A 25,268-nucleotide genomic window follows, 5' to 3' on the forward strand; every position below is an offset into this window, starting at 1 on the left:
ACTTTGCGGATTTCTCCTATCGCGGGTTATTTTTAGAACGTAACTCCTGCGATAAACGAGGGACCACTGTATATGATAAAATCGTTATCAAGTTGTTCACCAATGAATATGGGTTTTTACACCCTTCAGAAAACCATACTACATTTAACATTTATAGGTATATGATAAAATCGTTATCAAGTTGTTCACCAATGAATATGGCTTTTTACACCCTTCAGAAAACCAGACATTTATCATTTATAGGTATATGATAAAATCATTATCAAGTTGTTTATCAATGAATATGGCTTTTTACACCCTTCAGAAAACCATAACAACATTTATCATTTATAGGTATATGATAAAATCGTTATCATGTTGTTTACCAATGAATATGGCTTTTTACACCCTTTAGAAAAACAGACAACATTTATCATTTATAGGTATATGATAAAATCGTTATCAAGTTGTTTACCAATGAATATGGCTTTTTACACTCTTCAGTAAACCATAACAACATTTATCATTTAGAGGTATATGATAAAATCGTTATCAAGTTGTTTACCAATGAATATGGCTTTTTACACCCTTCAGAAAACCATACTACATTTAACATTTATAGGTATATGATAAAATCGTTATCAAGTTGTTTACCAATGAATATGGCTTTTTACACCCTTCAGAAAACCATAACAACATTTATCATTTAGAGGTATATGATAAAATCGTTATCAAGTTGTTCACCAATGAATATGGCTTTTTACACCCTTCAGAAAACCAGACATTTATCATTTATAGGTATATGATAAAATCATTATCAAGTTGTTTATCAATGAATATGGCTTTTTACACCCTTCAGAAAACCATAACAACATTTATCATTTATAGGTATATGATAAAATCGTTATCATGTTGTTTACCAATGAATATGGCTTTTTACACCCTTCAGAAAAACAGACATTTAACATTTATATGTATATGATAAAATCGTTATCAAGTTGTTTACCAATGAATATGGCTTTTTACACCCTTCAGAAAAACAGACAACATTTATCATTTATAGGTATATGATAAAATCGTTATCAAGTTGTTTATCAATGAATATGGCTTTTTACACCCTTTAGAAAACCATACATTTATCATTTATAGGTATATGATAAAATCGTTATCAAGTTGTTTACCAATGAATATGGCTTTTTACACCCTTCAGAAAAACAGACAACATTTATCATTTATAGGTATATGATAAAATCGTTATCAAGTTGTTTACCAATGAATATGGCTTTTTACACTCTTCAGTAAACCATAACAACATTTATCATTTATAGGTATATGATAAAATCGTTATCATGTTGTTTACCAATGAATATGGCTTTTTACACCCTTCAGAAAACCATAACAACATTTATCATTTATAGGTATATGATAAAATCGTTATCATGTTGTTTACCAATGAATATGGCTTTTTACACCCTTCAGAAAAACAGACATTTATCATTTATATGTATATGATAAAATCGTTATCAAGTTGTTTACCAATGAATATGGCTTTTTACACCCTTCAGAAAAACAGACAACATTTATCATTTATAGGTATATGATAAAATCGTTATCAAGTTGTTTACCAATGAATATGGCTTTTTACACCCTTCAGAAAACCATACAACATTTATCATTTATAGGTATATGATAAAATCGTTATCAAGTTGTTTACCAATGAATATGGCTTTTTACACCCTTCAGAAAAACAGACAACATTTATCATTTATAGGTATATGATAAAATCGTTATCAAGTTGTTTACCAATGAATATGGCTTTTTACACTCTTCAGTAAACCATACACCCTTCAGCCTTCGGCCGATCTGAGTGAAGGCGGTGTGACGTATGTTGGTTGATTGTTTGATATATTGATAGTATTTATAACAAAATTCATGTTTAAATTGTTAACCAACTTGATAACTGATAATATATTGCAAAAATGAAATAAACAGACCTTACAATATTTCTTCAGGTGTTTTGGATCACTGATATGTCAACAAATTTAAAAAAAAAAAAAAGGTTGATCACATTTTTTTTTCTTTTTTTTTTTCTTTTTTTTCTATTTTGACAATATGGTTGATTTTTAACTCTTGGTACGACTATATCCAAAACATAATTTTCCAAAAAAAAAGACGTCCTGCAAACAGTAAAGTAATCAAAGGTGAGTTTTGCATTCATAGGTTTGATTGCTAAAATCCTACTATGACTCGAGTTGTATTATTAAAAAAAAAAAAACATGATCCTTTTCTGAGATACTCCTCACCTTCTCACAATGTGCTTTTTTTGGGGGGGGAGCACCTTTGTTAAAGAAAATACAGAAGCCTAAAGATGCCTTTAGCACCAAAAAGGAAACTGGGCATGCTGCAAGGATGAAGAAGAAAATTCAAATGGCACCAAATCCTGTTAGATGCGTCAAAGCTCAACTCCTTCTCTCTGCAGTGCGAACAAACATAAATGTGTCAGAGAAAGGAAACAAAGTAAACACACCAGTCCGCCCACACTGACTAACCTTTAAACAAATCAAAGGAGGAAAAAATACAAGGCTGAAAAACAACAGAAAAAAACGGCATGAAAAGGCATTTTAATTAAGAGAACGAAGCAGATATCACAAGAAGCAGGAATGACACCTGAATCTGACCTTTGGAGGGAAGAAACAACAGAATTAAAACTAAAGCCAGAAACCCACAGAGAGAGCAAAGAGAAAGAGAAGAGAAACAAAGACTGACTGTGTGACTTAACAGTTACAGCGGCTACAAACACATTCACATTGCCTCAATTGGGAAATGGACTGTTTCAAGTTTAGTGCACATAAATAATGTCAAATGTATATGTGTTGTCCTAATTCTGATGTGTGCCATTATTACGGTAAACAAGTAATAATTGTACATCAATTGTTGTTGTATGTGGAATGTGAGTGCGGACATCTTGTTGTTGTAATGACAATGATAATAAAAGCTATTTCTATCTATCTATCTATCTATCTATCTATCTATCTATCTATCTATCTATCTATCTATCTATCTATCTATCTATCTATCTACCTACCTACCTACCTACCTACCTACCTACCTACCTACCTACCTATCTATCTATCTATCTAATTTCCCAGCCATAAGACCAAGAGAAGGATCTGTCACAGACTGTGTGTGTTTGTCGGTGTGTGACGTCATTCCCACATTAAACGAACCCATGCACAGGCATCTCTGGATCAAACTTGGATGTAGAATCCCATCCGGGAATTGACCAAGACACCATCATCCTCATCACAAAGGGATTGCCGTGACTGTATGGTGGTCAGAGTTGGAGGCCAACCAGTGACCTACAGCAATGACTTTGGTACTGGGTTCCTTCAGAGGATCCTTGTACTCGCTGGTGTTATGTGCCTCGATGTTGTGGACCCCAGCAACTGGAGAAAACCAAGAGGAAGTCCACGTTTCACCTGGCTGCAGCAGATCGACAGTTGTGTTCGAGGTGAGAATGGACCGATTGTCTGCCTTGGTGGTTGCCATCTGCGGCACAAGGCACATCTGTGGTGTGGTGAATGTGGCGTCAGTGCTCCCAGTGTGCACTCCCAAACCCGAGCTCACCACACCAAAAACATGCTTCATCCACACATTCCAAAAGAAGCCAACTGACGATATCAAATCCTCCGACCACCAACAAAACTAGAACCAGCTCTGAGTCACAGTGACATTTCCTCCTCAGCACTGTTTTTTCTTGTGTACCCTTATTAATCAAATTCCAAAACTGCATTTTCAGGAGCAAACACAAAGTAAATTTCCTCAGAAGACCGAGGAGCAAAATTTGATTTGGCAGAACCCAAAGCTCGGCGTAACTACATATTTGATTTGCTGCTGCATAGCAGTGATTTGCTCATCCCACCGAGGCTGCATTCTGGTAATCAAAGAGTCATTTGTAACATTACTCTGGCTGTTTGCATTTCATTTCCAAATTTATTAGGCAGCAAACACATTTAACAAATTGCTTCTGGCAACATCAACAAAGACTGTCAGTGCAGATTACACCTTCAATGCTGACAGACGCACAAGAAACATGATTTCATATAGATGCATGATGTGATTTGGGGAGAATCGGGTTTACCTGTTTTCACTGTTGCTCCATGGAAGATGCACAGTTTACTCTTTTGGTAAATATATGAATGTGTAGGTTACATCACAGTAACATCATTCGATTGCTTACGTCAGTGACAAAGGGCTACAAAGACAGAAGGAAAGCTACATTGCACCAAATGTGATATTTTCTGCACTGGATAAAAAATAATACTAAAATGTCTGTGCACTAAAAATATTAACATGATTCATCATCATTAACATCAACAACAGCGATCCTGCCTCTCACCCTGTGACTGTGTGACTGCTGGGATAGGCTTTAGTCCCTCCAGGACCCTTAATTAGAGTAATGGGATATAGCAAATGAGGGTGATTCTTTAACTACGGGCACTATTGGCCTTGTAATGTAATTTCCACCACACCATTGCCTTACAATATAAAGCGCCTTGGGGCAACTGTTTGTTGTGATTTGGCGCTATATACATGTGCTCTTATGTCACTGTTTATCTCCATAGAAACTACCCAAACAATCTTTCATACAAACTGTTTAGGGACATTACAGTGTTGTGGTGGAAATTACGGCAATAGTGTGGGACAACTACATTTTGTTTAAAAAAATCACAACAGTTGTATGACATTGAATACCCCAATTATGTTTTGATTATTTTACTGATATTTTATTCAGAGATATTTTAAAACATTAGAAAAAAACATTTCTTTACCATTCATTTTTATCATTGAAGATCAAAAGTCTGGGTGTGGGACAAGCACAAAACGGCAATATTTGCATATAATGATACTGAAAAAAGGTGAAAAAGTCATCATAGACTACTAGAACAAATTTCTTAACACACTTTCATTGTAAAGATAACTGTGTGAAAGTGTGAAATTTCCCCTCTTTTCTGTTTTTCATACAATATGATCAAAGGACATAATAAGTGCCCGTAGTCTAAGAATCACCCATGAACGAATAAACAAATAACAGCTGTGACTTTATCAGTGTATTCTCAAAAACTGTCATGGAGGGATTAATGGGACATGTAAATTAAACTAATTCTGCGGTGTATGTGTTGTCATTTGCCTGTTTATATGGTTATTTCTAAAGCCTGACTGATATATCAGCTGGATGATGATATCGACCGACATGAGTTTCCATGAAAACATTGTATTGGTGTTAATTTCTCAGATATTTTCCCTATTAAATCATGAAGAACAACATTAGAAGAACAACTTTGGCTGTTGAAAAGAGTGTCAAGACATTGTTTGTCCAACAGAGGGCACTACAACAGCATTACTTACAATGCTGTTTAGCATGGCTGGGACCCTCATCAATCCTTGGTTCACATTAGCTACAGGAGACAGAGGCAAAGCAACCAGCTGCCATTCATTTTTAATCAGAGTCTGCGTTTTATGGCAGCAAGAGACAAGTGGTTGTTATGTCACCAGGTAGGCAGGGCCAAAATAGATCATTCCATTTCATGCAAATGCTGAGTGAAGCAACATGTTGACTGCCGATCTGAGTGAAGGCAGTGTGACGTATGTTGGTTGATTGTTTGATATATTGATAGTATTTATAACAAAGTTCATGTTTAAATTGTTAAACATCAAACCACAGTTATATTTCTTTGTCATTAGGGTTTGATATTGAAATGTGTGGAATCATTGCCATTGTTTATATATATAGGGATCACTTTTTTTTTTTTACTCGCTAATATTGACATTATATTGGCTCCTCCAAAATCCATTCGGCCTCCAGTTATTAATTAATTTTCTACTGCCTATCCATGTCCGGGTCGTGGTGGCAGTAGACCGAGCAGCTCAGTGAGTCTCTCTTACTGACAGCCACACCTGCTCCTAATCCACCAACAATCCAGCATCCACTAAAACATCCCGCAAGTGGCGGACACACCTATGGGGTCATGTGTTGGCAAAACAAACTTACTATTTTGACTGACGTGGTACATCAAAGTTCACCAACTTTTGATGAGTTTATATGCACTTTTAATTTTTGGATTTATAATGAGATTTATCATTACTGAATTACTGTTCTGATGTAGAGGGAATAGACTCGTATCTGTCTGTGTATTAACGTATTGCATTTACAGGGTACGTGTCCAGGATTTTGCAAAGCTGAAGAAAATGGGTTCTCGTCCCCCCATTATGCCATGATTTAAAAAAAGGGGTTTGTGAGGTTCTTACAATCTGCATTCATCCACAACTTTCCAAATATTTAAGCTCAACTCTTGAAAATCGACTGTAATAATGAATTCTTGCTGACAAATCATAAAAAGAAATTTGGGTTCTGACCTCCATCCCCAAAATTTACTGTTGCATTTCCAGACGAGTGTCAACCATCTCACCAAATTGAAAGAAAAGTGTTTCCTGCCAACAAAGCAGACATGTCTGAAAATACAAAACACAGCCTCCCAGGTGGCGTTAAGAGGTCAAACGAGTAAACATCTCATGAATCATCAAACTGAAGACAAGCTACAAGCTACAACACACTCACCACATGTCTCCACCACACTTATGCTCGACTTTCCTCTCGCGTGCAACCTACAGCTGTTAATCTGAACAGTCATTTATTTCAATAAGGCCGCCAGCCTGTCCTGTGGTGGTGAGATAATGGTTGTGGAGAGGCCCCAGCTGCACTTTAAATCAGAGCCATTGATTTGGCCCTCAGCTCTCCGGGACGGTGAGGCTCCCAGAGGAGGCAGCACCGGACCAATCTCAGGACCCAGCTGCCCTCCTGCATTAATAATCGCCTCAATTAGAAGGAAAATGCCCAGATGCTCACCTGATTACATAATGTTCCTGCTCTCCCGTTTCTTCCCCCTAGTTTGACTTGTGAACACCTGCAGGTTCAGGGGTTGCATATTTTAAGCAGGATTTGCGTCTTGTATCTGTCTTTTCAGCTTTCGCATGCATTACCTCAACACTTAAAATTTACTTGGAGATAAACAGTAAAATCACGTCAGCTCTGGACCTCTTTCTCAATGTGGGAGGAATCAGAAAAAGAAAAATTCCTTCAAGTTCAACCGAGATATCTTTATATATATATATAAAGATATCTCGGTTTATATATATATATATATATATATATATATATATATATATATATATATATATATATATATATATATATATATATATATATATATATATATATATATATATATATATAAATCTGACTCCAGATTCTCCCAAACACTGTTGGTCCTTTTGAGCACACCCAGATCTTAGTGAATGTGAAATGTGAACGTTCACATGTGCGCATGCAGAGGTTTTAGACTCCCTCCTCTGAAGTAGGGTCTCTTTGTGTTTGGGAGTCAATGACAGCATATATTACACTTTGAATGAATGAATGAAATGAATGAATGAATGAATTAATGAAATTTATTTCAGCATCAACACAGTACAGACACAACATATCAAAACAAATACCAAAATTTGCACTGTGTGTCTGAAAAGGGGTGGGAAGAAGCAAAGCTTATAAGTTACCCACCCCTATACCAAAAATCCAGTCCAACACATTTTACACTTATACTCAAAAAAAAAAAAAAAAAAAAAAAAAAATAGGACTCATAAATACATATCCATTTTTGCTCACACTCCTATATATACATACATTCCCCACAGATACATACCATACATTAACAAATTTATACATCATATTTATACATTAAATTCAATTTCCTTTTCCAGTATATCCAGAAATTAATAGGTTTTTATAACGTTTCTTAAAACAAACTAAAGAACTACATAATCTAATTTCAACAGGACATTTATTCCAAATCTTCACCCCCTTAACTGAAACACAAAAACCCTTTATATTAGTGCGTACGGGAGGCCTCTTAAATACAGCACATCCTCGTAAACTATATCCAGAATCCCTTATCTTGAACAGGTTCTGGACATAAAGTGGTAAGGCTCGATTATTTGCTTTGTACAAAGTTTGTATTGTGATATAATCCACTAAATCTCTAAATTTCAATAAATTTAAAATCATAAACAAAGAATGCGTTGACTCAAGATAATGTTTGTTACAAATAATTCTAATGGCATGTTTTTGTAAGAGAAATACTTGATTGGTATTTGATTTATAAGTGTTACCCCAAGACTCCACACAATATGTCATATATGATACTACTAAAGAATGATATAAAGTGAGTAATCCTTCCTGTAACAGTGTGTCCTTGACCCTGTACATGATGGCGATAGATTTTGACATTTTCAATTTTATATAATTTATATGCGTTTTCCAGCTGAGTTTATTATCAATTATAACACCAAGGAATTTATTCTCAGTCACTGTCTCTATTTCCATATTGTTAATGGTTACATTTTTACATTTAGGTACAAATTTATTTCCAAATATAATACATTTAGTTTTTCCAAGGTGAAGTGACAATTTATTAGCGTTAAACCAAGCCTTGAATTTATCCAATTAATTTTCCACAGTATCCAAAAGCTGTTCAAGATTATCACCACTACAAAACACAGTTGTGTCATCTGCAAAAAGGACACACCTCAGTACTCTTGACACCCAACTTATATCATTTATATATAGTATAAATAACAGGGGTCCTAACACCGAACCCTGGGGCACCCCACACGTAATTTCCCGAAGTCCAGAATCAATGTTATTATAATGAACATACTGAAACCGACCATGTAAATAACTATTTATCCAATCATATGCTAATCCTCTAATTCCGTATTTCTGTAATTTGGTTAATAATATTTCATGGTTAAAAGTATCAAACGCTTTCTGTAAATCAAAAAAAAATACCTACTGTATATTGCTTATTATCTACTGCAGTCGCTATATTTTCGATAAAATCCATCAATGCATGTGATGTAGATCTAGATTTTCTAAATCCATACTGTTCTTCACAAAGTATCTCATGCTTTTGCAAGTAATTATTCAATCTTTTTACAAAAATTTTTTCTAGTATTTTCGAAAATTGTGGTAAAAGTGAAATAGGTCTGTAATTGGAAAAAGTGTGTTTGTCCCCGGTTTTAAACGTAGGTATTACTTTTGCTATCTTCATCTGAGAAGGAAATTTACCAGAACTTAATGATATATTACAAATATAGCTGAAAGGTTTCGCTATACAATCAATAATTTTTTTCAGAAAAGCCATATCAAAATTATTAAAATCCTTTGTTTTCTTACTTTTGGAATTATGCACCAGATCAATTATCTCTTCTTCATTGGTTGCACCAACAAACATTGACACAGATTTATTAAATGTTATCTTATTTTCAAAAAAAATTAGTGCTCGTTGAGTCGATATTACTAGCTAGTTTTTTCCCCACATTGACAAAAAATTCGTTAAAATGGTCAGCAATAGACTCATTGTCTTCAATCACAGTATTATTCAAGAGAAAAAAAGAAGGATAATCTCTAACATTTTTACTCTTTTTTATTATTTCATTTAAAATGTTCCATGTATTTTTTATATTATTCTTGTTTTTAACGAGTAGCTCGCTATAGTATTTTTTCTTACTAAATCTCATAATATAAATTAGTTTATTCTTATAAATTTTATATTTACTTTCAGCTTCCTTTGTTCTTAATTTTATAAATTGTTTATACAATAAATTCTTCTTTTTACATGCTCTCTGAAGTCCCTTAGTTATCCATGGTTTATTGCCGTATCGATTAGTGTATATTTTGTCAACAAGAGGACAATGTTTATCATATAACTTAGAAATAGAGGAAATGAAACCATCATAGGATACATCAACATCATCAACATAAACTTCATTCCAATTCTGACGTAGTAAATCCTCCCTTAAATTGTCAATGGCTATTGGTGTTACTTTTCTACTCAACCTATTAAAATCCTTTCGAAACACTCGACCATGTAATGCAAAAACAGTGAATACTGGCAGGTGATCAGTAATATCACTTACCAGTAGTCCCGCACTGAGCTTTCCATACAACTTTCAACACCCCCCTTACAGGATTCTGCATCAAACGTGCTTCATGGCCAAAACAGAGCTTTCCACACTTTGCAATACCAAAAGTAAAAACAAAAGGTCTAATATTTTGTAGCACTCACACAGGCTCGAACAAGAAGGAATCTGATGAACATTTAAAGTTATTCTGGTCATATTATCCACCGTTTTAAATATAACCTGGTGTCATAAATAGTGATGTTTCAGTTTGCAGGCAAAACCTCAACACAGACACTGAGATGATCATCCTAAAAAAAAAAAGAAAAAAAAAAGGAATTGATGCCAACATTAACACTTTTAGTACTTACACATTTAATGCTGTGTCAAGCTGAAACCATTCAAGTCCCTGATCAGTCAATGCTGTATTAAGTCACTGGTGCACTACATAAAAAAAACACAAAAAACCATCTGAATGCATTCACTCGGTGCTATAATAAGTCACTGATGTGCTACATTCATTCATTCATTCATGTTTACAATACCCACATCCTCCAATCAATGGCCAAGGGGGCTGGAGTCTATCCCAGCAGTCACAGGGCATGTGGAGGGGTACAGCCTGGACAGGATGGCTGTCTATTGCAAGGCCACATATAGACACAACACACTCATGCACACACACACACACACACCCACACACCTATAGTCTATGGGCCATGCAGGTTTTCGGTACCACTGAAGGCAACCAAACGACACTTAGAATCCAGCCTCAGTGTGACACAGCCTACACAAAAATGTATGATAACCATCCCAGGGTGGTAGCTGTAGCCAGATAGGGGTCAATGAAGAATTACACAGAAGTTAACCCTCTGGGGTCCGAGGGCATTTTTTGGAGTTCACTCGCCTGGCATAAATGTTTTATTTTTGCCGTTAACAGCTCTCCCTGCATCCCACAATCATGTTTTATGTCTCTTTTTTTCAGGGCAACCTGTTCTTTCATAATGTATATGCTTTTGTTGTGTTTTATAAGTGCAATAAAGGTTTACAATCATAACAAAGGAAAAAGTAAAGCGGAAATAGTTTTCCACACACATTTATTCAAAACACACAGCAAACTATAATAAACAACTGTTTTGACACTTTATAAAGGTAATTTGAGGTAAAGATTGTTGCTTTACTTTATCATACTGGACTCATTATATATGTGGACTGTTTCACTGTGTCACATCGTTTCATAAAAGCACTCTCTCGCGTACGGTCTCTCTCTCTCTCTCTGTGACACAGAGAGAGAGAGAGAGAGAGAGAGAGAGACCACGCGTGCTATCAATAAAAGTGCTCTCTCCCAGTTTAACGAGTCACAGCGTTTCGTTCAGGGCAGCCTTTACCACAGCCAGACTCAGCAGCATCTGGACACAATGAAAGTGATCCACCAAGAAAAGAAATAATAATAATGTTAAATGCCTCTGTTTTTGAGCCGCACCACACCATGCAGTAGAGAACAGAGCACACTTCCACAGAGGCAGAAAATAGCATTGAAACTGGTGCAGCATGGCACACGCGATTGTGTGCACACATAAAACACAAACACACGCAGCTGCAAGTATGAATGAACACTGTTAAAGGCTGAGTACGTGCGTATTTCGGGCGTATTTAAATGAAACACAACGCTGCAATGAGCAGCTCTACGAATACGCCACTGTGACAGGGGACTTTACACACTATTTGTTTGAGCACGTGAGATTGTCATGCGAGGCTGTCCGTCTGCTCTGTCTGCTTTCACTTTCGCTGTGTGTAATGGCGCAGGGCGCACTGGAGGAGTTAGGGGGCTATTCAAACGGGCCATCTAGGAAGATATCACTCCTGAAAATGATCTTTGGTTTATCACGTGAGGTAAATCTGCCCTATGATTGGATTTTGGAAAACCATGTGGCGGTGAACCAATTCCGATTGGACACTCACATTGCGCACGTCACCACACAGCTTCTATGAGGGGTACAAAGATGACGGACGGTGGATCGTAAGTCCAGGGAGTTAACGTTTCAGCAAAAAAAGTATGTTTCTATCTCATATCATTAAAAAGTTATTTATAGTTTAGTAAAGCTTGGTCCCAGCCATCATTATACATAAAGTATATAAAATCTAAAAATGCTCCAGTCATGTTGAAAACTATATCACATTATTTGTTGGATGATAACGATTCCAAAAAGGTATGATTTGGACTATCTGTGATGGAATGTTCCAGAGTTATGGGGTCAAAACAGCAAAAAGAGTGACAAAGGTCAGTTTCACTTTGTACAGGGGTCAAACGTTGCTCCAATTTCAGTAAAAAAATGATGCAAATTATTGTTTGGGTTGATAGGCTTCTAATAAGGAATAGTTTTGCTACATCTGTCATGCTTAGTTACAGGGTAACATATACCACCTGTTATTGAATTCAATGGACGCCGACCTTGTTTGACCTTTACTTTGGAGAATAAATATTCAACACAGTCAAAACTATTCCATTTATTAATCCTTTTATTCCAACCAATCATTTGCAGGGGTGGTGGCCAAGTGGTTAATGCGCTTGGTTTCAGTTCAGAAGGTTCCGGGTTCAAATCCCAACCCTGCCACATTTCTCCATGTAATGTGGAGTTGCGTCAGGAAGGGCATCCGGCGTAAAACTTGTGCCAATTCAACATGCAGATCCACCTTGGATTTGCTGTGGCGACCCCGAGTGCAAACAAGGGAGCAGCCGAAGGAGCTTACTATGTTTTACTGAAATTGGGGCAACTTTAACTTTTGACCCCTGTACAAACTGAAACTGACCTTTGTCACCATTTTTTGCTGTTTTGACCCCGTAACTCCAGAACATTCTGTCACAAATCATTATGATCAGTCAAATAATGTGATATAGTTTTCAACATGATTGGAGCATTTTTACATTTTGACCTCTGTGTAATTCTTCATTGACCCCTAGCTGGCTACAGCTACCACCCTGGGATGGCTATCATCTATTTTTGTGTAGGCCGTGGCACACTGAGGCTGGATTTTAAGTGTCGTTTGGTCACCTTCAGTGGTACCAATCAGGTCAAAATTGATGACTGACTCCTGGACTAACAATTTAGAGTCATTAATTCACCTCGTCAGAATATCTTTGGAAGTGGGAGGAAGGCGGAGCACCTGGCGGGAACCCATGCGAACACAAGGAGAGCATGCAAACTCCACACAGCAGCGATCCCATGACCTTCCTGCTCGGAAGCAACAGCACTAACCACAAAGCCACAGCGCCGCCCGCTACATCAAACAAAACATTCAAATCAGCCTTTATTCCATTTGAATGCCTGTTTACTCAAAACCAGACTAAGTCAGTGTGTGTTACATCAGACAAATTATTCAAGTCCCTGTTCATTCAGTGTTGTGCAAAGTCAGATCTGTTTGAATTCCCTGTTCACTCAGCAACTCAATCTCACACCATTTCATGATGACACATGAAAAGTAATTTAATCCATTGGTTCATACCATCACAAAAAGCTCCACATTTTCGTGACAAGAGCACAAATGAATTGTGTGACAGTATCACGAAATGCGGGATGACACGGGGGGTTATGGTTATGCTTGTAGGGTTAGAAATAGTAAAATGTAAAAAAAAAAAAAAAAAAAAGCATTGCAAAGATGTAAACTAATTTTGTGACAGGGGCATGAAAAAAACCTGTAAGACCGGGCTGCACTCAGATACAGTGCTTAGCTAACAGTGCGCTACATAAGACGCAGCGTTCAAGTCCCAGTTCACTGAATGCTGTAACAAGCCATTGGATCACGACATCAAATGAAACATTTGAGAAAATCAACCAGAGCTCTTGGCGAAATTCTATTTCACCTGCATTTCTGGTAAATGTCCACCAGGTGGAGACATTCCATTTCAAAAGCTTTGGAACACACAACAATCATTCTGTCGCTTGTAGTAGTAGATAAGATCCTGAGTGGGGAGAAGTTCTTTATAGACACAGGAAGCATCAGTGAACTGAACCAAGCTGAAGAAGGCCAAATAAAATAAACTATTCTGATAAGGAATCAGCAATGAAAACTAAACGGAATTAAACGTTTACAACAGCTGAAAGTCGTGGTAAACAGAATGCACCTGAAGTGAGTTAAACCGCCAAAACATATTCTTCCTTCAGGAAGTAGCTGTGAACAGAATGACATTTGAACCAGAAATAAAGTATGAGGGAGGTCTCACAAATTATTCAAGAATCTACATATGGATTTCTGTTGCATACGGGACATGGGTCTGAAACCACCCATTTATGTAGAAACTGTGTTTAAAGGAGGCTGGTGGGGTGGGGGTCTACATGCACAGGCAGAAGAACTGTGGAACATTAGGGAGCTTTAACATCAAACAAACAGATTTTTCACAGTGTGACCTCTTCAATGAATGTTACTGTGTGCTGTTTCAGTGCTGCATTCCAGTTTTCATTTTACTTTCTACACGTGACGCATCATAACGTGAGCTCCTGCTGCAGCAGGAAGGGCTGAGTGCTCGCTGTGCACCATGAAGCATAATCTCCTCAGTCGTCTTTCCACTACAGTCCTCCCCAGTGGGACATCCTCTCTTTAGAAGATCTCCATGCTGAGCTTAAGCTTTCTGTGGCTGCGTTTAGACCAGTATAATAATCACACCGCGGTCCGGCTCGACCATCAAACAACATAAATGTTCGTATTTTAGACATTCACAGCCTTGTTTATATCTGAAAACCATTGATGATGTCACTGAAGCATTAATACAGCATTGATATCAATGAATCTAAATGCAAACTCCTCTGTGATGATTGATTTAGTCTTGATATTTTCAGTCTTGATGATGATGATGATGATGATGATGTTGATGATGTCTCCAGTCTTCACCGTACACACACTCATTAAGCCATTCATCACCAAGCCAAATCCTCCAGTCATCTTAAATGAAGGTAGAAGTGGAATATCTTGAAGCTGAAAGGCTGCTTGAGTGCATCTTTCCACATAGAAGCTCATGTTAAAATGCCCAACGTTAGAGCAGAAATAAACATGTTTACAACCTGGAAAAAGGTTTTGGCTAGCTAGTTCACAGGTGATTTTGTTTTATTTATAACTCATCAGTTTAAGACATTTTAAGTCAGTGTTACGACTAATTAGGGGTGTGGTTACTTTGAGTGAAAGCAAGCGTGAAGTGACTCCATAGCCTCTCTAGCACCAACTGCTAGCAATGGCTACTAGCTGTTGCGGACTGCTCCTTTCTGAGCATTTTCTTACATATAGCTCTGATAATATGCCATCTTCTGCAGCTAATTATTCAAACGGACCATCAAAGAAGTCTGCTCCAGTATTTCAGTTGAGTGAAATTTTCATGTTAGTAAGTATTTTAGCACATTAGTAGGTGTCAGATGCTCTGCATCATTAGCTCCACTATTGCTTTATAGTTACTGAAGCAATAAGCAGAACAGAATGTTTTAATGATCCCATCCAAGTTAACGGTCATTAAAACATCACCCAGTCCATAAAACACCTGAACCTGAAGTTGCAGATTGTATTACACCATCACCGCTCATGATTCTGTTCCCCGTCAAGTAGGGGTTCATAGTTTCTTGACTGTTTTTCTGTTTTATCAACATGGTGGTGCAACATCATTTCCTCCAAGAGGGGGCGCACTTTCATGTAGATATGAATAGTGTATATAGATTTTGACTGCATAAATAAAACTGTCAGGTTCTGTAGAGACTTTCACGTCCAGACTTAAGACGTACATATTTTCTCTTTCATATGGCTAGCATACTGGCATAGTATGTTTCTATGGTTTTTTATACCCTTTTAAATTCATTTTATTAGTAAACTGAGCGGGCCGCGGCCTCAACTTTATCTAAATTCTGGATCTTTGGGTAAAGGTTAGAGCTAGTAGCCGGCGATCACCTTAGTATTTCTTCTGTTTTTCTTATTGCTTAATACTGACAAATTATATTGTATTTGTTGTCTTTCCGACGTCTGATTCTGTTTTTTTCTCTCTGTTTGAGGTGCGCCTCCATCCAGAGATGGGTGTGGTGTCTGTTTTCTATAACCCTCCTGCACTCACAGAAATATTTAACCCTAACCTTTAAGATTTATGTAATTTATTACATGACAAATTCCCATTTACTTTTTTTTAGATAATTTTAATACAAACCTACCAAATAAACCTTACATGATGCATATTCATTACTGTAATAAATCCTATAAATTTGAAATGCATAATCCTCAGCTTTATGTATTTAGTATTAATAAAATATAAAGTTTTGGGATAGTCGGAGAGATGAAGAAAGTAGACAGGAGTACAAGGAGATGCGGCATAAGGCGAGAAGAGAAGTGGCAAAAGCAAAGGAAAAGGCATATTGCGAGCTGTACAAGAAGTTGAATAGTAAGGAAGGAGAAAAAGACTTGTACCGATTGGCCAGACAAAGGGACAGAGCTGGAAAGGATGTGCAGCAGGTTAGGGTGGTAAAAGATGCACATGGTAATGTACTGACAAGTGAGGAGTGTGTGCTGAGAAGGTGGAGGGAATATTTTGAAGAGTTGATGAATAAAGAAAATGAGTGAGAGAAAAGGCTGGATGATGTGGTGAGAGTAAATCAGGAAGTACAAGAGATTAGTAAGGAAGAAGTGAGGTCTGCTATGAAGAGGATGAAGAGTGGAAAGGCAGTTGGTCCAGATGACATCTGGGAGAGATGGCAGTAGAGTTTCTAACCAGATTGTTTAATAAAATCTGGGAAAGTGAGAGGATGCCTGAGGAGTGGAGACGAAGTGTGCTGGTTCCTATTTTCAAGAACAAGGGTGATGTGCAGAGCTGCAGTAACTACAGAGGCATAAAGCTGATCAGCCACAGCATGAAGTTATGGGAAAGAGTAGTAGAAGCTAGGCTTAGAAAACAGGTGAAGATCTGTGAGCAACAATATGGTTTCATGCCGAGAAAGAGCACTACAGATGCAATGTTTACTCTGAGAATACTGTTGGAAAAGTACAGAGAAGGACAGAAAGAGTTACATTGTGTGTTTGTGGACTTAGAAAAAGCTTATGATAGGGTGCCAAGAGAAGAGTTGTGGCATTGTATGAGGAAGTCTGGAGTGGCAGAGAAGTACGTTAGGGTAGTGCAGGTCATGTACAAGAATAGTGTGACAGCGGTGGAGGTGGGATTACACCAAGGATCAGCTCTGAGTCCTTTCTTGTTTGCAGTGGTGATGGACAGGTTGACAGATGAGATCAGACAGGAGTCCCCATGGACTATGATGTTTGCAGATGACATTGTGATCTGTAGTGAGAGTAGAGAGCAAGTTGAGTCTAGTCTGGAGAAGTGGAGATATGCTTTGGAGAGAAAGGGGAATGAAAGTCAGTAGAAGCAAGACTGAGTACATGTGTGTGAATGAGAGGGAGCCCAGTGGAATAGTGCAGTTACAAGGAGTAGAAGTGGTGAAAGTAGATGAGTTTAAATATTTGGGGTCAACTGTTCAAAGTAATGGAGAGTGTGGTAGAGAGGTGAAGAAGAGAGTGCAGGCAGGGTGGAGTGGGTGGAGAAAGGTGGCAGGAATGATTTGTGACCGAAGAATATCAGCAAGAGTGAAGGGGAAAGTTTACAAAACAGTAGTGAGACCAGCTATGTTGTATGGTTTAGAGACAGTGGCACTAACAAAAAGACAGGAGGCAGAGCTGGAGGTGGCAGAGCTGAAGATGTTGAGATTCTCTTTGGGAGTGACAAGAATGGACAAGATTAGGAATGAACATATCAGAGGGACAGCTCAGGTGGGACGGTTTGGAGACAAAGTCAGAGAGGCGCGATTGAGATGGTTTGGACATGTGCAGAGGAGGGACCCAGGGTATATAGGGAGAAGGATGCTGAGGATGGAGCCACCAGGCAGGAGGGGAAGAGGGAGACCAAAGAGGAGGTTCATGGATGTGCTGAGAGAGGACATGCAGGTGGTTGGTGTGACAGAGGAAGATACAGAGGACAGGGTGAGATGGAAACGACTGATCTGCTGTGGTGACCCCTAATGGGAACAGCCGAAAGACAAAGAAGAAGAAGAAAATATAATTACTCTAAATCAATAATAATGACAGTATTTATTTAAAATACATAAAGTATATTGTTTGAATTGCATAATAATTATGTTACCTACACAAGATAAATGGCATAAGTAACATAATTACTATGCAATTCAAACAATATACTTTATGTATTTTAAATAAATACTGTCATTATTATTGATTTAGAGTAATTATATTTTATTAATACTAAATACATAAAACTGAGGATTATGCATTTCAAATAAATAGGATTTAATACAGTAATGAATATGCATCATGTCAGGTTCATTTGGTAGGTTTGTATTAAAATTATCAAAAAAAAGTAAATGGGAATTTGTCATGTAATAAAATTATATAAATCTTAAAAGTTAGGGTTAAATATTTCTGTGAGTGTGTCCTGAGCCTCTACTGGTGGTTGGCTCTCACTGCGGTATTGTATCACTTCCTGTTCCGGAGCACAGCGGTGTTTTGCTGTATCTGTTAGCTGTTTAATCTGCACAGTTAGATTGATCTAGTTATCTAGATAACGATTTGTTTCACAGTGTAATCTTCACGTGCCTTAACTAAAGCACTCCCTCTGCTGAATCACCTCTAAATTATTTACACATTATTCACTTTGTGTGTTTTTAGGAATCCGCTAGCTTAGCACAGCTACTAGCTCTTAGCATGGCGGCTTCTCCTGTCTCTCCCGCACTTTTCTGCTCTGGGTGTGAAATGTTTAGTTATTCCTCGGCCTCCTTTAACAGTAATGGTACTTGTAATAAGTGTAGCTTATTCGTAGCTTTGGAGGCCAGGCTGGGCGAATTGGAGACTCGGTTCCGCACCTTGGAAAATCCTACAGCTAGCCAGGCCCCTGTAGTCGGTGCGGACCAAGGTAGCTTAGCCGCCATTAGTTCCCCTCCAGCAGATCCCGAGCAGCCGGGAAAGCAGGCCGACTGGGTGACTGTGAGGAGGAAGCATAGTCCTAAACAGAAGCCCCGTGTACACCGCCAACCCGTTCACATCTCTAACCGTTTTTCCCCACTCGGCGACTCACCTGCCGAGGAACAAACTCTGGTTATTGGCGACTCTGTTTTGAGAAATGTGAAGTTAGCGACACCAGCAACCATAGTCAATTGTCTTCTGGGGGCCAGAGCAGGTGACATTGAAGGAAATTTGAAACTGCTGGCTAAGGCTAAGCGTAAATTTGGTAAGATTGTAATTCACGTCGGCAGTAATGACACCCGGTTACGCCAATTGGAGGTCACTAAAATTAACATTGAATCGGTGTGTAACTTTGCAAAAACAATGTCGGACTCTGTAGTTTTCTCTGGGCCCCTCCCCAATCGGACCGGGAGTGACATGTTTAGCCGCATGTTCTCCCTGAATTTCTGGCTGTCTGAGTGGTGTCCAAAAAATGAGGTGGGCTTCATAGATAATTGGCAAAGCTTCTGGGGAAAACCTGGTCTTGTTAGGAGAGACGGCATCCATCCCACTTTGGATGGAGCAGCTCTCATTTCTAGAAATCTGGCCAATTTTCTTAATTCCTCCAAACCGTGACTATCCAGGGTTTGGGACCAGGAAGCAGAGTTGTAGTCTTACACACCTCTCTGCAGCTTCTCTCCCCTTGCCATCCCCTCATTACCCCATCCCCGTAGAGACGGTGCCTGCTCCCAGACCACCAATAACCAGCAAAAATCTATTTAAGCATAAAAATTCAAAAAGAAAAAATAATATAGCACCCTCAACTGCACCACAGACTAAAACAGTTAAATGTGGTCTATTAAACATTAGATCTCTCTCTTCTAAGTCCCTGTTAGTAAATGATATAATAATTGATCAACATATTGATTTATTCTGCCTTACAGAAACCTGGTTACAGCAGGATGAATATGTTAGTTTAAATGAGTCAACACCCCCGAGTCACACTAACTGCCAGAACGCTCGTAGCATGGGCCGAGGCGGAGGATTAGCAGCAATCTTCCACTCCAGCTTATTAATTAATCAAAAACCCAGACAGAGCTTTAATTCATTTGAAAGCTTGACTCTTAGTCTTGTCCATCCAAATTGGAAGTCCCAAAAACCAGTTTTATTTGTTATTATCTATCGTCCACCTGGTCGTTACTGTGAGTTTCTCTGTGAATTTTCAGACCTTTTGTCTGACTTAGTGCTTACCTCACATAAGATAATTATTGTTGGCGATTTTAACATCCACACAGATGCTGAGAATGACAGCCTCAACACTGCATTTAATCTATTGTTAGACTTGATTGGCTTTGCTCAAAATGTAAATGAGTCCACCCACCACTTTAATCATACCTTAGATCTTGTTCTGACTTATGGTATGGAAATTGAAGACTTAACAGTATTCCCTGAAAAACCCCTTCTGTCTGATCATTTCTTAATAACATTTACATTTACTCTGATGGACTACCCAGCAGTGGGGAATAAGTTTCATTACAGTAGAAGTCTTTCAGAAAGCGCTGTAACTAGGTTTAAGGATATGATTTCTTCTTTATGTTCTCCAATGCCATATACCAACACAGGGCAGAGTAGCTACCTAAACTCTGTGAGTGAGATAGATTATCTCGTCAATAGTTTTATATCCTCATTGAGGACAACTTTGGATGCTGTAGCTCCTCTGAAAAAGAGAGCCTTAAATCCGAAGTGCCTGACTCCGTGGTATAACTCACAAACTCGCAGCTTAAAGCAGATAACCCGTAAGTTGGAGAGGAAATGGCGCCTCACTAATTTAGAAGATTTTCACTTAGCCTGTAAAAACAGTCTGTTGCTCTATAAAAAAAAAGCCCTCCGTAAAGCTAGGACATCTTACTACTCATCACTAATTGAAGAAAATAAAAACAACCCCAGGTTTCTTTTCAGCACTGTAGCCAGGCTGACAAAGAGTCAGAGCTCTATTGAGCCGAGTATTCCTTTAACTTTAACTAGTAATGACTTCATGACTTTCTTTGCTAATAAAATTTTAACTATTAGAGAAAAATGACTCATAACCATCCCAAAGACATATCGTTCTCTTTGGCTGCTTTCAGTGATGCCGGTATTTGGTTAGACTCTTTCTCTCCGATTGTTCTGTCTGAGTTATTTTCATTAGTTACTTCCTCCAAACCATCAACATGTCTATTAGACCCCATTCCTACCAGGCTGCGCAAGGAAGCCCTACCATTAATTAATGCTTCAATCTTAAATATGATCAATCTATCTTTATTAGTTGTCTATGTACCACAGGCTTTTAAGGTGGCAGTAATTAAACCATTACTTAAAAAGCCATCACTTGACCCAGCTATCTTAGCTAATTATAGGCCAATCTCCAACCTTCCTTTTCTCTCAAAAATTCTTGAAAGGGTAATTGTAAAACAGCTAACTGATCATCTGTAGAGGAATGGTCTATTTGAATAGTTTCAGTCAGGGTTTAGAATTCATCATAGTACAGAAACAGCATTAGTGAAGGTTACAAATGATCTTCTTATGGCCTCAGACAGTGGACTCATCTCTGTGCTTGTTCTGTTAGACCTCAGTGCTGCTTTTGATACTGTTGACCATAAAATTTTATTACAGAGATTAGAGCATGCCATAGGTATTAAAGGCACTGCGCTGCGGTGGTTTGAATGATATTTATCTAATAGATTACAATTTGTTCATGTAAATGGGGAATCTTCTTCACAGACTAAGGTTAATTATGGAGTTCCACAAGGTTCTGTGCTTGGACCAATGTTATTCACTTTATACATGCTTCCCTTAGGCAGTATTATTAGACAGCATGCTTAAATTTTCATTGTTACGCAGATGATACCCAGTTTTATTTATCCATGAAGCCAGAGGACACACACCAATTAGCTAAACTGCAGGATTGTCTTACAGACATAAAGACATGGATGACCTCTAATTTCCTGCTTTTAAACTCAGATAAAACTGAAGTTATTGTACTTGGCCCCACAAATCTTAGAAACATGGTGTCTAACCAGATCCTTACTCTGGATGGCATTACCCTGACCTCTAGTAATACTGTGAGAAATCTTGGAGTCATTTTTGATCAGGATATGTCATTCAATGCGCATATTAAACAAATATGTAAGACTGCTTTTTTGCATTTGCGCAATATCTCTAAAATTAGAAAGGTCTTGTCTCAGAGTGATGCTGAAAAACTAATTCATGCATTTATTTCCTCTAGGCTGGACTATTGTAATTCATTATTATCAGGTTGTCCTAAAAGTTCCCTAAAAAGCCTTCAGTTAATTCAAAATGCTGCAGCTAGAGTACTGACAGGGACTAGAAGGAGAGAGCATATCTCACCCATATTGGCCTCTCTTCATTGGCTTTCTGTTAATTCTAGAATAGAATTTAAAATTCTTCTTCTTACTTATAAGGTTTTGAATAATCAGGTCCCATCTTATCTTAGGGACCTCATAGTACCATATCACCCCAATAGAGCGCTTCGCTCTCAGACTGCAGGCTTACTTGTAGTTCCTAGGGTTTGTAAGAGTAGAATGGGAGGCAGAGCCTTCAGCTTTCAGGCTCCTCTCCTGTGGAACCAGCTCCCAAATTAGATCGGGGAGACAGACACCCTCTCTACTTTTAAGATTAGGCTTAAAACTTTCCTTTTTGCTAAAGCTTATAGTTAGGGCTGGATCAGGTGACCCTGAACCATCCCTTAGTTATGCTGCTATAGACTTAGACTGCTGGGGGGTTTCCATGATGCACTGAGTGTTTCTTTCTCTTTTTGCTCTGTATGCACCACTCTGCATTTAATCATTAGTGATTGATCTCTGCTCTCTTCCACAGCATGTTTTTTCCTGATTCTCTCCCCTCAGCCCCAACCAGTGCCAGCAGAAGACTGCCCCTCCCTGAGCCTGGTTCTGCTGGAGGTTTCTTCCTGTTAAAATGGAGTTTTTCCTTCCCACTGTCGCCAAGTGCTTGCTCATAGGGGGTCGTTTTGACCATTGGGGTTTTTCCGTAATTATTGTATGGCTTTGCCTTACAATATAAAGCGCCTTGGGGCAACTGTTTGTTGTGATTTGGCGCTATATAAATAAAATTGATTTGATTTGATTTTGATTTGAGCACCAGCAACACTTCCTGTATATTCGTTTTGTAAATTGTTTTGTAAATTGTGTCAGTAGCATGGCCCAAGCAGAGGGTCCCCCCTTTGAGTCTGGTCTGCTTGAGGTTCCTTCCTCAAATCATCAGAGGGAGTTTTTCCTTACCACCGTCACCTGTGTACTTGCTCTGGGGGTTGGTAAGGTTTGACCTTACTTGTGTGAAGCGCTTGAGGCAACTTTGTTGTGATTTGGTGCTATATAAATGAAAATAAATTGAAATGTGAAGATTTCATGCTAAGCTCATGAAAACACATTGATTTGTTGTTGCAGGTAATTACACATTATATAATGTCTGTGTGCTGTGTTCGCTGACACACTGACATAAGCATTAGGTCGCCTTTGTACACAGAAAAGGGCAGCACACAAAGGCAATGCTCAGGAGGGAACAAGTTCCATCCAGCAGGCTAATTAACATCTCCCAATTACACTATCCAGCACTCTGCGGCGCTCCACTTAGCTTTGGATGGTGCTACACAACACAACACAATGTGTCACAATGAGCACCCATGTCCAAACAACATCTGAGCCGCTCCCCTAAAGCCAAACTAATGACTGCAATTAGCATCATTACATTCTAAACTCGGGCCTCAGCTGGTGTTGGGTTGGACCAATATTTCAGGGTTTTTGCCACACCGCATGGAAATTAGGGGGGAAATAATTTAGCATGTTGTTCATGCAACAGCATAATGAGAGAGGCTAGATTGATATCGTATGTCCTTAATTACTTGGCTTGACGTGGGACCGTTCAGCTACATCATACTGCATCACAATAACGAGTGTAATCGCACAAGATGCAGACATGCACAACATTAATGTTGCGAGAGCTCCATCATAACAGAGAGCGAAGCTTCTCTCAATATTATGTTTCATCTTAAAGGGTTTCAATAATATTTATAAGCCAACTATAAGTCATCTGGTGTTTTATAGTCAGATAGTAAACTTTACAGTAAAAATATACTGCAGATGTGAAAGGACACATAACTGTGCTGGATCATGTCCAGACAAGCGTGTCACATGGCCAAAATATCGTAGCCAATCTTCCATCTCAATGCACTTAATACTCCTCATCTGAGTCTCACTAAGTAACTTTCTTTGACACAAAGATATTACAGCCATGCCCAAAGATCCTCCAAAGAGATCTCGTACCACAGACATCATCTTGCTGCCTTGCATCACTGGTTAGCATCCAAGTCTCACAACCATACAGTAAGATAGGAAGCACCAAGATCCTAAACACATGGACCATCGTTCTCCTGAGAAGGTACGAGGGGAGATTAAGATGTTTAGAGTCTGACCTAGAAAAAGTAGGGTTTGGCTCTCCATCTTTGAGAAACCAACATTTCTTGACTTTCTGACTCACTGGGTGCAATGTTGTGAAATGTTGGTTTCTCAGTGCAAAAGATGGAGAACCACAGGCTCAAAACTCCTCAATTGCCCCTCATATTGACATCATCAAACACCTCTGCCCATTGACCACATCACTCCAAAAGCTCTTCCCAAGTGCCTGTCAATCACGAAAGCCATTTTTAAATTCTGTACCGGATCTCCTTCCTAGAACAATTTCACATTATACGGAGAATGGGCACGGGTGGTCTTAAACCAAGAACCTTCTATTTTGGAAATGAGCACACTAACCTCTTGTGCATCACTGTGAGCAACTCTGCTTTTTTGCAGATGATGTGGTTCTGTTGGCTTCAGCAGGCAGTGGCTTCCGATGTGCAGTGGGTAAGTTTGAGGCAGAACATTGTGAAGTAACTGGGATGAGAATCAGCACATCTAAATCTGAGACCATGGTCCTCTGTGAGAAAAGGGTGGATTGTCCCCTCTGAGTCAGGGTAGAGTTATTCCTCCATGCACAGGAGTTGAAGTATCTCAGGGGCTTGTTCAAGTACATTGGAGCACGAGACTGATAGACAGACTGGGGTGGCATCTGAAAATTTACGGACGCTTTTAATGCAAAGAAGCAGTGGCTCTATTCTGAGTCCCTCCTGGAAAGTCAAGTTTCTCACCCTTTTCCAGAGTGTAAGCCCAAGATACTTGATGGAAGAATCTCATTTCATTTTGTATCTGTGATCTTATTCTTTCAGTCATGACTATAGGTGAGGAAAGGTGCGTCGA

At 38.5% G+C, this 25,268-nt stretch overlaps 1 protein-coding gene and 1 long non-coding RNA gene across 2 annotated transcripts in view; both read right to left on the reverse strand.

Moving 5' to 3' along the window:
* The window catches only part of kazna (kazrin, periplakin interacting protein a), a 461,830-nt gene that overhangs the window by 232,986 nt on the left and 203,576 nt on the right, over positions 1–25,268 (reverse strand). The window lies entirely within an intron of this gene.
* LOC117512952 lies at positions 13,101–24,264 on the reverse strand. The gene is made up of 3 exons (XR_004561423.1): positions 24,250–24,264; positions 19,640–19,643; positions 13,101–13,194 (listed from the first exon to the last, which is right to left on the reverse strand). It is a non-coding gene; the product is annotated as an uncharacterized LOC117512952 (long non-coding RNA).

Source organism: Thalassophryne amazonica, chromosome 6, assembly GCF_902500255.1.
Source record: "Thalassophryne amazonica chromosome 6, fThaAma1.1, whole genome shotgun sequence".
Taxonomy (NCBI): Eukaryota; Metazoa; Chordata; class Actinopteri; order Batrachoidiformes; family Batrachoididae; genus Thalassophryne; species Thalassophryne amazonica.